The 16,072-nt window shown below is 42.9% G+C and overlaps 1 protein-coding gene across 1 annotated transcript in view; it reads right to left on the bottom strand.

Annotated features, from left to right (window-relative positions):
* RASA1 (RAS p21 protein activator 1) overlaps window positions 1-16,072 on the bottom strand; it is a 67,014-nt gene that overhangs the window by 50,380 nt on the left and 562 nt on the right. The window lies entirely within an intron of this gene.

Here is a 16,072-nt window from a genome sequence, read left to right as displayed (position 1 = left end):
CTCATCCCACCCCAGAGCAGCGCAGCCCCGCACACAGACGTAGAGACCTGTCACTTAAAGACGGTCTGCAAAAAAGCGGATCACACCACCCCAACCAGGAGCGTCCTACAGGAAATGAAACGAAGCCAAGACCGTCTATTCGAAGTACCGAGGATGAAATACTCGGCTTGACAGTGTGCACAGCACGACTGGAACCTCAGTTTGTTCATTCCGAGCACATGTCACATCAACCAGGCTTCGCTATTCTGCACAGATCGACTTTCACGAATAAGAAACTCCCCCCAGACCCAAGACACTTTCCTGATCGAGAAATTCTTTGAAATCAACATTCCATGAAGCCTATTTTAAACTAACAATACGTTCACTAAGCTTTTATTTGTTCCGATTTATCACCCACTTGAGAAAAACAATCTTAACTCTGTTGAGAGACACAGTGCACCACAATGCCAAACTTTCAGGCATTCTTTCAAAATGGGGAAGGTGGGAGTGTTAATAAGAATGCAAATTACTAGTAAAAAATATACTAGGAAAACAAAAAGGTGGGATTACTTGCAAACAAAACATTAAACCTTACTGTAAGGGACCAGGATTTATGACAGCACGAACCTGGGTACTCAAATTTTAAGACCAGAAGCTTTGAACATAGAGGACACCCTACCTGCTGGTGACAGCAACGTATACATTGGTATAGCCCACATATTGGAGATCATTTCCTCTAATACTGAGCAGGCTACATATATTCTCTCCCATTCAACAGTTCTATATCAAGCACAACAGAAGACATTTACTACCTGGTAAAGTAGAAGCAGGGTTAAAAATAATTTGCTCCCCCATTTCAGAAAAGGTTTGTTTTCTGAAATAAAAATGTCTAGTTAACTTCTACGTGGAATTAAATTCGGTGTCACTGAGCACATGTTTGAAATATTAACAGCCAGTACAAAATGCGTGGTATTTTACAGCTCGCTATGCATTACTGTAATGAACAAATTACTCTGTATCACTAGCTACAGAAATATGCATTAACACCGAATTTAACTACAAATTGATACAAAGATACAAATGGCAGTAAAGCAGTCAATATCAAGCAATGACAGCAGAAAACAGCTCAAGTGATATCCTCAGGAAGCCTCTGTAGATAGCACACATCTTTAAAAAACAGGATACACACTGAAGTACAAGCTTTTAAGATTAACCATTAGAGTATGCAAAATGCTTCTCGGGAAATAACCGCGTTTTTCCAGAGAGTAGAGTTTCGTCACTAGACAGAACCACTTTATTCAAGCAGTATACAGTGAAAGAATGTTGACAGACTTCATTTTTAGAAGTGCACGTCTTACATTTCATCCAGCTATCACCTGTTTTCAGTATTATATGAAGATGCACTCTGCAACTTTTCATCATTATCTTCAAGTAGTTTGATAGTAAACAATAAAGAGACTATTTTACAAAAACATAGTACTCAATCTGATTTAAGGACACCAAGTGCTCAATTAAGAAGCAGCATTATGTTGTTTTTAGTAATTCTGTTAAAAGGTTGGGGAATTTTTTTGCTTTGAAACACATCCATAGATCAATTGTCCTGTGAATACTGGCTAATGTACTGAGCACAAATTCACAGTAATGACAAATGTTAAGATCACTTATGTTGTATTATCAGTTATAAAGGAATATATCTAACACTTCATATGCTATCTAAAGCAGGCACAACAGAAATGACTAAACCACAGAACCTGCCCTCCTCGTAATTTCATCAGAGCATGAAGAGTGCAGAACACTCTGAAGGCTGGGACCAGGCTATCATGAATTCTGAAATAAAACAAATCACAGATCCTCTGGCTTTAACCCTCAATCAGGCATCTCAACGAAGCTCGAGTTCAGCGTTTCTGTAAGAATACATCACAAGAAACTACCCTTCCCTCTTTGGAGGCTCTGCACCATTTCAAGTTGATCCGAGGGCTGGAGAACCTCTCCTATGAGGACAGGCTGAGAGAGCTGGGCTTGTTCAGCCTGGAGAAGAGAAGGCTGTGAGGAGACCTGATTGCAGCATTACAGTACTTAAAGGGAGCCTATAGGAAAGATGGGGACAATCTGTTTAGTAGAGACAGAAGTGACAGGACGAGGGGTAATGGTTTTAAACTAAAACAGGGTAGGTTTAGGCTGGATATAAGGAAGAAATTCTTTACAATGAGGGTGGTGAAACACTGGAACGGGTTGCCCAGAGAGGTAGTGGAGGCCCCATCCATGGAAACATTCAAGACCAGGTTGGACAGGGCTCTGAGCAACCTGATCTAGTTAGTGGTGTCCCTGCTCGCTGCAGGGGGGTTGGACTAGATGACCTCTAGGGGTCCCCTCCGACCCAAAACTTTCTACGATTCTATGATTCTAAGTTGTACAGGTCCAGACCAAACACTTCAGCATTTTTAACAGCTTGAAGTTCAACGTGGTCACAGTCAGAAGCAACACTTAACCAGGTCTCTTGATCTACCTCAAACACAGCTTCTGAACAGATGTGAAACAGAGTCCTACCCACAGTGCACTACGAGTCTCATGAAAGGAATTCAGGTTTGGTTAGGAGCGTATCAAATAAAAAACCTGCCTAGCTGTTCATAAATTTAAAGTTGCCCCTGTGGCTGTGATTTATCGAACGCATGCACTCAAAACCGTAACTCACTACCGCTTAGATCTATACCCTCTATCATTGCCAAAGACAAGATCCCTATCATTTCTAGTCAGTCATCTCTGATGGCTTGCCTAGCCCTGCCTAGGAACACTTCTGTATTTCTAACATTGACCTTGCAGATTTTTAAATTCTGACAATCTACTGTTTTCACTGTGTTTTGAGCAAACATAATTAAATGACATTCTGAATCACAGTTACTGCCATGAGAATACAACAGCTACTATGAGATTAAAAGAGATTATACATTAAAAGAGAAAATGCAACCAGCCTTGCAACAGAATGTTATCAAGCAACTGAACTATAAAAAGTCTTACCAACTACAGATCCCAATGTAGGTGGTTGTTTTTCCATGACCACCCGTTTAACTGCTGTAAAAAAACTTGCAAACTTGTCACCTAAATTGCAACCTTTATTTTGCTTCTATGAGAATACCAGTAACAGGCTTCCACATTTCACAAACCAGTCTGAAACTGTGCAAAAAAATACTCCCATCTGCCAGTTTAAACCAAAAGCAGCATGTTTAAAACTACAACCCTATGTATCACAACCGTAATTACAGCAAACAGAAAGAACGCAGACACAACTTCACAAATAAGCTTATATATACACACGTGTACACAGCAGCGTAGGAGAATGGTCCCAACACTACAGCCACATCCTGTGGGCCACGGCCGTAAGGCAGGTCATGAACCTCATGAAATGAGTAGCGCTGCAAGTTAGAGCTGTTACCGCTGGCCTGCAAACAACAGCCCCTTAATTCTCCTCCGCTCCACGGAAGATGTTGGGTACCAGACAGCCAGTCACACCAGCCTCATTAGGCCCAGCCAGCACTTTCTGCTGTGAGCAGGAACGCAACTACACTGCATCCCTTTCAGAAGCTCACGGGACAGTAACTGGACTTTTGGCCCCCCAACATGGACATGCCACAAGGTCCACGCTAGGCACAGGGGGTTCACAAAGAGGTAGCAGATGGTGAATTTACCATCTGGAAGGAGGCAGCTGCTATTGTGTTTGGAAGCATGTCACATTGTTCAACCAAATCCTTTTATTTACATATTTCCTTTTTACATGTGGGAAAAGCAAATATTATGAAGCTTTGTTGTTCCACTACAGGATTCTGCTGTTACAGTACGCAGAAATTTTTGCTCAGGAACATAGTTGGTTAGGGAGGAGGGAATGCAGGCGAAAGAGTTGCAGGGGAGTAAAAGTGGTTTTCAGCAACATGGTACAAATGTAGATGTTGATAATAGCTGCCGACCTCTCTATTTCCGTCTATAAAAACGTTACAGTGCATAGGAAAAACAGACATCCAATGCCATATCCACTTCACTCAAAGCTCTTCTTAGCCATATCTTGCTGCTTCAACAAAACCGGTAAGAATGGAGAACTTCTAGGAGTCATGGTCAGAGCTCCCCTCCTATCAATTCAATCACTGCCTCAGTACCTTTCGTTACAGATTCTTGTTATCACCTCCTGAGATTACGTAAGCTCTGCTGCCATTAGAAGCACAAAAGAGCAAAGATGATTACCTTGAACTGGGAAAATTCTCAGTTTCTAATGGCACACAGAAATCTCAAGTACAGTTTCATAAGACACCGGAGGAAAAAAAAACCACAACAAAATATCCTGTACTGTTTCTTCTTACCCTGTTAACGCCAACCATCCCCTCTCAAGCTTTCCATCCGAAGAGCTGATGCTCCTCTTCACTGTTCAAAGTTTCATTTCAGTCTTATAGTTTCTCTCAGCCTAAAATGCATTAGTAGTTTTACCACTTTTATCCAGACTCTGCCTTTTAACACTTCATCCCCCATCTCTGGGGATACCTTAAATTAAGGCAAGTTTCAGTTAGACTTTACTAAATTTACGTCCTTCTTCTGTTGTCTTAGTTACTATTCAGTAGTTACCAACTTTTGATGAGGTCTTTACAGTTCTCCACACCACAAATAACTCCCTGCCAGAAAAAGCTCTGCAAATGTCTATCAACGGCTACGCTGCATGCACCTTTAAGATAATGAAACAAGAGCTGAAACTAACTTGAAGTAAGTGTTCTTTGTCCAGTATACCTGAAATTGAGTGTTACATACTATTCTAGGAAAGGAAGGGAGGGGGTTTTATCCCTTTTGCATCCCTATGCATCTCTCTAAGATGCTGTACAATGCATGTAAGCATACCCACATAAGTGTAATGAAGAATAATTCTGCTCTTCTCATTTGACTGTTCCAAAACCCCCTACGCTAGGAACAGCACGTGGGAACGGAACCATGCTGCATTTCAAGACTAGGAACCAGCCAACTAACATGGAAAGTCACTACCATAGGTACTCCTCTGTACACCAGCTGTGCCAGCCTGCTAACTGTAGGACTTGCGCACACCTCCAAAAGAAGCTGTTAAAACACTTCAGGAGCATTTACTTCAACCATAGGCTAGAACAAAATAGATCAACCAAAAACCTGGGGAGGAACAACCTCATGCACCAGTACAGGCTTGGGGTGGACCTGCTGGAGAGCAGCTCTGCGGAGAGGGACCTGGGTGTCCTGGTGGACGACAGGTTAACTATGAGCCAGCAGTGTGCCCTGGCTGCCAAGAAGGCCAATGGGATCCTGGGGTGCATCAAGAAGAGTGTGGCCAGCAGGACAAGGGAGGTTCTCCTTCCCCTCTACACTGTCCTGGTGAGGCCTCATCTGGAGTACTGTGTCCAGTTCTGGGCTCCCCAGTTCAAGAAGGATGAAGAGCTACTGGAGAGAGTCCAGCGGAGGGCTACAAGGATGGTGAGGGGACTGGAGCATCTCCACTACGAGGAGAGGTTGAGGGAACTGGGCTTGTTCAGCCTGAAGAAGAGAAGGCTGCGAGGGGACCTTATAAATGCCTACAAATATCTGAAGGGTGGGTGTCAGGAGGATGGGGCCAAGCTCTTTTCAGTGGTGCCCAGTGACAGGACAAGGGGTAATGGGCACAAACTGAGGCACAGGAAGTTCCGTCTGAACATGAGGAGGAACTTCTTCTCTCTGAGGGTGACGGAGCACTGGAACAGGCTGCCCAGGGAGGTTGTGGAGTCTCCTTCTCTGGAGATATTCAAGACCCGCCTGGACAAGGTCCTGTGCAGCCTGCTGTAGGTGACCCTGCTTCGGCGGGGGGGTTGGACTAGATGACCCACAGAGGTCCCTTCCAACCCCTACTATTCTGTGATTCTGTGATTCTGTGAAAAACCTCAGTACATCTTAACAAAAAGACTATGCAAAGACGAAAGAGCAAGATAAGCATACAGTCAAGAGGAATACATTTAAATAACTTAACTAAGGATAGAAAAGTTCTAGAAATTTCAACCGATGTAACAAACAATGTTATAAGCTTCAAAAGAAACAGATATGTGACAACAGCATAATGTCCAACATAGACAAAAGATTCCTTCCAATCCTACCTGATATACACCTACTGAAGACTGACTGCCATCTCCTTTTTGCAGGAGACATCAATAAACAAGTGAAATATAGCTTAACTGGTTGAAAAATAGCTCTTAAAGCAGCTTGCATTTTCTTACTGAAGGATCAGCTTAGGAAGTGAATTCTGGATCTCAGCTTAGGAAGTGAATTCTGGATCTCAGCTTAGGAAGTGAATTCTGGATCTCATTAGTTTTTAGCAAGAAGCTTCCCATTTTTACATGCTTCCTACTTGTGCCCTCAGGTCAAAAATGGGCCTTTTTCTGTTTGAACTAAGAGCAACTACTACAAAAACATTACTGCTACACAAAACGGCAGATACTCTTGTGTAGTAATTAAGGAATTTCTAAGATGTTGTTCATCTTGTCTGCCTTTAACTGCATTAGATGTACCAGCAGCTCCTTAACCTTCCTCCTCCTCCTCACACCTCACCCTCTCCAACCAAGCACAGGTTTTTGTTTTGTTCTCCACTCACATCTGCTCTGGCAAGCTGGAATGCCTCCCTAGAGAGGTGTATTGCACCCATGGGTAGTTAACCGCTTCTGCAACGAGAAAACCCTGACAGTCATACACCAAAAGTCAAACATAGGTACAACACCTGAATTAAAGGATGTCCAATACTTCCCACATGCACTAGAACGACAGCGGTGGAATACAACCTAGAAAGTTCAATCCATACAAAACAAATCCAATAGCATGACGTCACAGAACTGTGTATACAACTAAGCAGAAAAAACACCCTGTTTCTAGACTTGAATATATAACGACATGATCACTACAGAGGCTTGGTAACCTTTTGCTTCTGGATGAATAAAGACATTTCTCTAGCACACCTTTTACTGTCAAGGAGTGGAAAGAACAAAAAGAAAAACTCTCCACAGATGCTTAGAAAGCACAAAAAAATCTATGCAAGAAAAAAACTGGGGGAAAAAGGTGTGGTTTGCACAGGACAATGCAGGCAAGTCCTTAACATTCTGGATTAAGTAAGTATCCAAGCTTGAATCTTGTAACATCTCCAGTGTCACTCTACTAACAGCTGGCATAAAGAAAATAACAAACAAATTGACTGATTATGGTTACTCTTACAATTTTATACACAGAAAAAGATGATGCAATTTATCTACAAAAAAACACGCAAAGCCCAATGAGTAGGCCACAGACAGTATATCCTTTTGTGCATAACCTACATACGAGTGAAGATTTACATACATATGCATAATTTTACATAAAACAAGAGGCTGACTTTGTAAAAGAGGCGAAAATTTTAGAAAAAAAATCTCACACAAATTTATACAGAACTACCACATGATTCCTGAACTGATTATCAAAGGTTGGTGAAACTTAGACAGTTCCTGGAAACTACTGTGAAAAAGCAAGCAGTATAGTCTGCAAGGGGAAGTTCACAGAGGAAACCCTTGTCCAAGTATCTAGTAGCTATTAATAAGAAAATCATACAACCACCCCTGCTGAGCCAGCGACAGTAATCCCTAGCAGAAAACTGTAACATTTTAAATATTCCCATGTAGTTACATACTCAACTTCTTCAAATATAATTACATATAGCTAACACCTCAACACTGACTGGACAAACCGGCAACGTACAGACTGAATGGGTGGTCTGCAAGATGGGCAGGGAATCGGCCCACGGGCCGCATTCAGAGCATGGCGAACAGTGGTTTGTGCTCTGGCTGGCAGCCTGTCACAAGTGGGGTCTCCCAGGGATCAATACTGGGCCCCACGCTGTTCAACCTCTTCATAAATGGGCTGGATGATGGGATTGAAAGCGCTATCACCACGCTTGCTGATGACACCAAACTGTGTGGTGAGGTGGACACGTCAGAAGGGTGAGCATCTCACAGAGAGACCTGGGCAGGCTGGAAGAGTGGGCTAGCAGGAATATTATGAAGTTTAACACAGACTAGCACAAGCTCCTGCACCTGGGATGACATATCCGAAGAGACCAGTCCAGGCTGGGATCTGCGTGGCTGGGGAGCAGCCTTGCCGAGAGGGACCCAGGGGTCCCGGTGGACAACAAGCTGAACCTGGGTCAGCAGCACGCTGCTGCGGCAACAAAGGCAAATTGGATCCCAGGCTGCATCTGCAGGGGCATTGCTAGCAGAGAGACCCGACCACCCCACACTACCCAGCTGTCACACCGCACGTGGGGTACTGTGTCCAGTTCTGGTCCCCACAATTCAGGAAAGATGCAGACAGACTGGGGGAAGGCCAAAGGAGGACGACAAAAATGATCAAAGGGCTGGAGAACCTGCCCCATGAGGAAAGACTGAGCTGTTAGGCCTCTTCTCCCTGAAAACGAGAAGGCTTAAGGGGACCTCATCACAGTATTCCAGCAGTTAAATTTTTTTTACAGTGATAACAATCATTCACTGGAACAACCTCCCTAAGGAGGGAGGAAAACCTCACTGGAGGTTTTCAAGATGCGATTAGACAGGGTGCTAGATAATCTCAGACACGGTCCCCTTCCCACATAAGGCTGGGCTAGATGATCTTTCAAGGTTCCTCCCAACATGGGCTGTTTTACAGTTCTATGCTTATATATATCAACTCTGATGAAACTGTATACTTACAAAAAAACAGCTAGCACTTGAGGATGAACAACTATTATTATTTCAGTTTAACAAAAAAAGGAAATCCTAACAAAAAGAATTGATTTGGTACGAAGTTGGCCTAAGAAGCAGCTGAACATACTGGAATTTCAAGATGAAAATGCATTCTTCAGGGCCTGATCATGACAAGAATCAGACTGCTAACAGAACACTGACTGGGTACAGTGAGTGTCCTGGTGACCTCAATACTCTGTTCCTGAAACACAGCTGGAGCTTGCCAGTTAATTTTGCAACATTGGTTTGCATACATTAATTGCATACATTAACTGCATACATACACACCAATAATTGTAACAAAAACATACCTTAGAAGGAGAGGGTAGACATTCCGAGCAAACTTACTAAACAGCACTGTTAGCTACCTTAGAAAGACTTCTTTTTTTTAAAGGGTAAATTCTTGAGCTTTTACAGCAGACATTATGAGATTGGCCTACACAGAAAACAACTAAATACTCTGTTTACCAATCTAAGGATTTCTTGTACTTTCCTTTAAAGTCTTCCCTATTAGCTACAGCCTCTGATGTTATCCCTGTCTACTTCAAGTAACAATTCTCAGCAAATCGGTCCTGGAACACTGATCCTCAACAACAAATAGTATATTTATACATACACAGAATCATTAAGCTGGAAGTCACCACACGGGATCGTCTAGTTCAACCTTCCCTCCTGCCTTGCTCAAGCAGGGTCAGCTACAGCAGGTTGCTCATGGCCATGTTCCGCTGGGTAATGAACATCCCCAATGATGGAGACTCCACAACCTCTCCAGGCAACCTCTGTTGACCACTCCCACCATAAAAAAGGCCTTTTTTTTTGTATTCAGACAGAAATTCAGGTTTTTTGTTTCCATTTCCTCTTGCTCAGTCACTGGCCACCACTGCGGACCTCATCTGCATTCCCTCCCATCAGGTATTTATCTGCACGGATAAGACCCACTCGAGCCTCCTCTTCCCCAGGCTGAAAAGTCCCGGCTCTCTCCGCCTCTCCTCATCTGACAGGTGATTCAGTCCCTTCATCATCTTGGTGGCCCTGCACTGGGCCTGCTTCACAGTAAGCCCATATCTCCCTGGTGCTGGCGAGCCCAGCCCTGGACACAGCAGCCCAGATGAGTCTCACCAGTGCTGAGCAGAGGGGAAGGATCACCTCCCTCGACCCGCTGGCAGTAACACTCCCAACGCAGCCCAAGATGCTGTTAAGTTTTCCTTGCCATGACGGCACATTGCCGGCTCTGTCTGCCGGGACACCCACACCCTGCTCCGCAGAGCTGCTTTCCAGCTGGTCAGCCCCCAGCACGTGCTTGGGGTTATCCCTCCCCAGCGCCAGAGCTCTGCACTCCCTCCGCTGAATTTCACGAGATCCCTCGCAGCCCAATTCTCCAGCTTGTCCAGGTCACTCTGGATGGCAGCTCACCCACCTGGTGTTTCAGCCACCCCTCTCAGTTTTGCACTGTCCTCAAACTTGCTAAGGGTGCACTCTGTCCCAGCATCCAGGTCATTCAAGAAAATGTTAAACAGCACTAGACCCCGGGTAGACCCTGGGGAACACCACTAGTGACTTGCCTCCACCCAGACTTTGCGCTGCTGACCATCACCCTCAGGGCCCAGCCGCTCAGCAATCCACCTCACTGTCCACTTCTCTAACCTGTACACTGCCAGCTTGTCTACAAGGAGGCCACGTGAAACGGCGTCAAAAGCCTTACCAAAGTTGAGGTAAACTCTCCCCTTTTCTCCCCGAGCCAAGGACCTCATTGTAGAAGGCTGTTAGGTTGGTTAAGGATGATTTCCCCCTCATAAATCCATGCTGACTACTCCTCACCACCTTCAACATTAAACCTAATTTAAAGATAGAGTCATGTAAGAACAGAAACCTCTGTCTGCTCCAAAGGGGCAGAGCAGATACTACACATAAAAATAAAAAATATTAAAGACTGCCTGCAGTATCTATATGGTATATAAAAAACAGGACAAGTATACAAAACTTGTCAAGCACTGGTAACATTTTACTGGTACTGCCCATACTGCAGAGGGACACAGAGGAACGCAGAATCATTTCGCTGCAATACTTCCACGCAGCACAAAGACAGTGTTATGACAAGATGCTTTCTCTTCCCTCCTACCGTGCCTACCAGTGAGACAAATACCAGGATTTTATGGAGTTCTGCTGAAGAAGAAAGACACATATGTGAGAAACTGGAAAAGTACTACAGCAGTCCTGAGAACTTACAGCTGAATCAACAGACTGGGTCCTGCACTGCAGAGACCCATGACCCCACTGGTAAAATTTGTGTTCCTCTCCACTCCCCAGCCACAAAACATTAGGACAAGAAAAGGCGAAGAAATACCGCACAGTATTACGCTTCTCGTCAGGGCAGGCCAGTAGATGAAGTGCTTAAGTCCCACATGTTATAGAAGTTATGGGAGTCAACATATGACACAAATGAAAACTTGCTAAAGTGCAGGTCAAGAGACTCTACTCACTGTTTAAACAAAATGACATCATCTGATGCTAACTACAAAGAGCGACTAAATTACTGAAAAACCCTCCTCAAACTTTTTGTAGCATCAAATGCTGTTCTACTTCTTATTTTCTTCATCTAAAGTCTTCACTTATATCTGAACCTAACATACTCTGTTTACTCACTGCTTCACTTCCTATATATGGTTGCATACGATTTTACTCTGCTGCTTTTAACCATTCATCTAAGGCTACGCTTTGAGCACCACATATTCAGCCAGAACCAAAAACAGATTTATATTCAGGCCTATTTTGTAAGTGGCCAAATCCGTACACTGCCCATCAACTTTAGAAAAATAAGGTGTGACCCTTCGGTAGACAACAGGAATTAATAAAGAAATTCTTTATCTAAAAAAGTTTACATAAATACAATCATAGAATCATTCAGGTTGGAAAAGACCTCTAGGATCATCAAGACCTACTAACCACATTAGCTGCTAAACAGAAACCTCATACACCAAAATCAAGTTACATCACACTTAATTTATTGTTGATACAGCACCTAACCAAACATGCCAATATTATTTCCTCTCAATTTTCAGTGCAACAGATTCATTCATCAGTATGGAAAAGGGCCTTCAGCCATTACTGAGAAAAAAGTCCTTTTCATGAGTTACTAAAATAAACAAATGCTGCAGAACTCCGGACTCACCACCTTCAACACTCATATGAAGAAACCACAACTTCACACTATGTTCAGGTAGTAAAATGTTCTACTTTCATGCAATCCATGCTTATTTAATATTTCTCTACCCATCTCTCTATCTTCAGCTCTTTTTCTCCTTACTATGTTGCCCCCACAGGCACCACGAGTGACGGTAAGATTACATGTGCTTTGGGTAAGGTTTGTTTTAACCAGACAGTATTTTCACAGCCTGTTTCATTTTGTATGGTTGATTGCTTTCGATTTCAACTCATCTCCATTTCAAACCAACAACCGCGGCTCAAAAAACACCGTATGAAAATGTCAGTTTTGATGGAATATACCGGAACTGCTTCTGCCACCTTAATGCAACACTAGGATCCAAAATAATACTGTCAACTAAGATTTTTAATCAAATTATAGATAAATAACTGAACTATTCCACATACCACTGGCTTACAACCAGATTAAACGGCATTCTTTCACTAAATCCGAAGGCATTTCCTTGCACTATTTCAGCCTCCGTCAGTGAGGTTTGCAAACTGGGTAGAAAGCACGGCAAAAAAAATGACCAAAACACAGAGTTGCCCACTTTATTCCCTAATATCAAGCTACAACATAAACACGCTACTGCAGCACTCCAGAAAAACGAAAAACCACACGCACCCCCCGAACAGACAAGCCTTAAGTCAGTTTCACTCCGGATCAAAGATAAAAATCAACACTACTGGGGGATTTTGAGTTTGTGAATAAAGCTAACCTGTTACATGCTAACAATCTCCTCCCACTGCTAGAAGATTAAAGAAAACACACTAGGGGAAGCCATAGTGCCCTCTTCCTTAAGTACATGGAAAAGAGAAGAGGAAATTAAGTGTACTAGGTGCTTGCTAGCAAAGACGAACGCATCCTGACTACCCTGAACAAACTCAATTTACAGCATCCTGATGGGAAGTGCAGACCTTGCATCTGCTTCACTTCCCACCTCTTCAGGTTAGTCACTGTGAAAGCCAGAATGTCAACTAAACAGTATGTAAAAACCCCTTAACGTTTAAAAAACACATTCGGTCTGTTAACATATTCATGGCCTCACACTTGCAAACTGGGAACTCAGCCCAATGTTGTTTGGTTTGGGTTTTCATTTCTTTCCATTTGCAAAACCAGTCAGGAGATTAAAAAGTGGTAAAGATGTGTCTAGGTGGTTTATGCAGCAAGCTTCATTTTATTTTATACTTAAAAGTCTAATCTAGGATTGGAGTAGGAAACACTAGCAGCAGCTTTTACGAGGTGTTTTTGTTCGGAGTCACTGGAGCCAGCCATTCAGTAAATCCTGAAACGCGATGTCTGCCCATGGGAAGGCAAAGAGGCCCAGTGGGTCGTTACTGTTATGAAAGAAACAACGCCTTTTCATTCTTATGCAGGAGAACAGTAATTTTAGGTCACATACACCAAGGCCAGGATTGAGGGCACTCTCAATTTTTCTGATGTACGCATAATATATTGGAAGCAATTAAGACAAAGAAACAGAACCATTTGACAGGATCGTGGAATTGTCCATCCAGCCAACCCTGCACGCCTCCTATAAAAACTGAATGAATTAGGAGGAAGTGGGAAAGGGTGGAGCTGGCAGTCATACTTTAACAAATGGAACAGCAGTTTTGTAATCACATTCAACTGCAGAAATCTAATCCAAGTTCAAATTACAAGATCGATTACTGCTCTTAAAGACTTCTACCGGACCTTTCCTTATATAGGACGACAGACAATACTGATCTTTGTTTTTAGTAATAACTCAAGAGTTCAACTCCGTAGAAGCAGATGGCATGACTACAAAGAAAGGGCACTTCCAACATAAAACAGCAGGACTGAAAGGATACAATTTACTATCGACATATGGCCAGTTTAAATGACATAACCCAGAATGGTAAAAATGGATGCTGTATAAAAGAGGTAAGAGATGAATGCAAGGGGAAAAGGCTTCTAACTATTTTAATCAGCCACTTTCATGTTTGTCACAGAAAAGTCACACACCAAGGATAAAATTACAAAGAACAAGGTTAACTATATGGAGGTATGAACTTCCGAACCAATTTTTTAAATGTATTTTATTTCCTGGATGCTTCTGTATTGAAGTATCCTGAAGAGAAGAACATATAACTACAGAGCTAGACCCTGGTCCTGAGCAGACTTCAGTGCTCCCTTTGTCTGAATCAGGTAAGTAGCCTCGCCAACCAAAACCAAATCAGGACCTCTGCACTCTTCCACTAGCAGGTACTCCTTGTCAGAAATCTAACACCCTCTTTCATGACAGTTTTAACGACCTCGTTCACACAGGACTTACAAGACAATATTCTGACTGCAAAATCTACTCAGGACTGTAGATGTGGTAACAATTATTTACTATCAAACAGGTGACTATTCATAAATAACGACCCCACTTTCTAAAAATCTTTCAAGAAAGCTTGCTTTTTGGCTTTTTCCTCAGTTCTCTGAGGAACTTAGCCGGGTCTAACGGAAGAAGCAGTCCGATCTTTCAGTGAGAAAACCAGAAGACCAGAATTCTGCATCTCACTGATCTGGCACACAATATTGACGAAGTAACTTTGCTTTTCTGTGCTTCTGTTTCCCTCCTTACCCTTTGTCAGATCTGCCTAATCCTACTCCTAGCTAGTCAGGGAATTCTGCAAGTTTAAGGCTATTCAGATACTGTCTCCACAAAACACGGCCCTAATGTTTACAAACTTCCGCAAGCAGACCAGAAATTAAAAGAAACTAGGGACTAGGAAACCTGTCAAGGTTAGAGACATCAATTTAAAAGAAATCCTGCAACATCACGTTTTATGTCCTCCTTACAGCTGCAATGACTCCTGAAATCCTGGAAGCACGTGAAATAGTGCCGAAGTTAACTCTCTTGACAGTGGAGTTGCGACAGAATGTCAAAAAGAACCCAAATTCAGATGGGTTTTCAGATTAACTTTCTGATCTGTATCTCGACTACATCTGCCGACCCGTATCTCAAAACCCTGAACTATCGACTACAGACACTGTAACAACATATTTCTAGATTCATATGAAAGCAATTTCATTTTGGGGAGAATACGGTACCTGCTCGAGAGCTATTTTCTGTTCTAAATAAAAGCCTTGCAAATGCCTTATGCAAACCTGCAGACTTTCTACAGTTAAATCCAAACGTTGTGTTTAGAGTACTTACTAATCACACGAATTCTGGGCAACATTATCTGATCTTATATTTCACACAATATAAACACAGAATTGGTCTGCCTCTAGTGCAGGATTCTTTGTATTACCAGCACTGCAGGAATCCTGATTAACCTAATGGATGGGCAAGTACAACAAAACGTAACTGCAGGTTCACAATTTATTTTTTTCCAACTGCCTCCTCTCTCCAAAAATAACCTTATCAAAAACAACTTCGTTTCAGATTGGCTGAGCAGCGAACAGTTAGACATTATTTAGAAAAGCAGCCTCTCGGCCAACACTTTAAAATATAGAATTTATATTATAAATATATTATAATTCAGTATTATAATTCATCTTCAGTCCACGTTTCAAGACTGCCTGAATTTAAAAAAAAAAAACACCGAACACGTGCGTGTCACTTTAGCTATCTCTGTATATGCAAGAGGAAAGGTAAAGATTACTGGTTGGAGTTTTCCTCTAAATAGAAAACCATGCAGTTATCACTTGATGGCACGGCGTATCAATTATTACACGCCGTGGATAGCTTTTCTTGTTCTTTTTTTTTTTTTTAATTAATGTTTATGGCGTAGTAAAGACCACTGCGCTACCGGAGACTGGAAGTCTCCCCAACAGGCAGTCAAACCACAACCGGAACAGCTCACTCTTCCTGGCAGCTTGCAGGATCGCTAGGAAAACTTGAAAAAAACACTGAAAAAAACAAAACAAAAAAACCAAAAAACTTAACTCGGCTAGACTGCAGCGCCTGGTTTTTGGGTTTTTTTATTTTCTGTTTTGTTTCTCTTTCCAGGACCCGACCCCAGCCACCACGGCAGCACGGGCTCCCAAGCCACGGCCGGGGCGTGCAGCCCCGCACAGCCCGGCCCGCCGCGGGACTCCCCTCCCCGGGCACCCCCCGGCGCGGCCGCCTTCCTGCCGCGGCGGAACCGGGGGACGCGGCGCTGGGAAGCGAAACTTT

Source organism: Opisthocomus hoazin, chromosome Z (assembly GCF_030867145.1).
Source record: "Opisthocomus hoazin isolate bOpiHoa1 chromosome Z, bOpiHoa1.hap1, whole genome shotgun sequence".
NCBI classification, from domain to species: Eukaryota; Metazoa; Chordata; class Aves; order Opisthocomiformes; family Opisthocomidae; genus Opisthocomus; species Opisthocomus hoazin.
Note: the sequence above shows the minus strand (reverse complement) of the source record. Positions and strands in the feature narration are given on the sequence as shown.